Below are 441 nucleotides of genomic sequence, written 5' to 3' on the forward strand. Positions count from 1 at the left end.
TACTCCATACCCTTAATTTACTTTCTTATAATATTTACCGTGCAATTTTGTCTGCAATGTCACATCTTGTTTAACCAACTTAACTAAACAGCATACTTTATTGAGTCAAATTTATTTTTATTTATTTTTTATTTTTATTTCTATTTTTTAGGCGAGGCAACCCTTGGTTGACCTCACAGATTGCAAAGACCTTGTCAGCTTACAATCCTTTATTTTTTACACCTACAGCACCTGGTATTCCTGGGTGGTCTACCATCCAAGTACTAACCAGGCCCGACCCTGCTTAGCTTCTGCGATCAGATGGGATCAGGCTTGTTCAGGGTAGCATGGTTGTAGACTATGGGGTCAAATTTAAAAGTGTAAAGAAATACTGGTCATGCTCCCCTCCAGGACAGTCCTGCTATATTGATATTTCTTTCAAAAAATGTTAATAATATATTT

General features: G+C 36.3%; 1 pseudogene; it reads right to left on the reverse strand.

Annotated features, from left to right (window-relative positions):
- Positions 1-219: 219 nt before the first annotated feature.
- On the reverse strand, positions 220-338 carry LOC111734974 (annotated as a pseudogene).
- Between the last annotated feature and the right edge of the window lie 103 nt (positions 339-441).

This window comes from Pteropus vampyrus, unplaced genomic scaffold (assembly GCF_000151845.1).
Source record: "Pteropus vampyrus isolate Shadow unplaced genomic scaffold, Pvam_2.0 Scaffold10789, whole genome shotgun sequence".
NCBI lineage: Eukaryota > Metazoa > Chordata > Mammalia > Chiroptera > Pteropodidae > Pteropus > Pteropus vampyrus.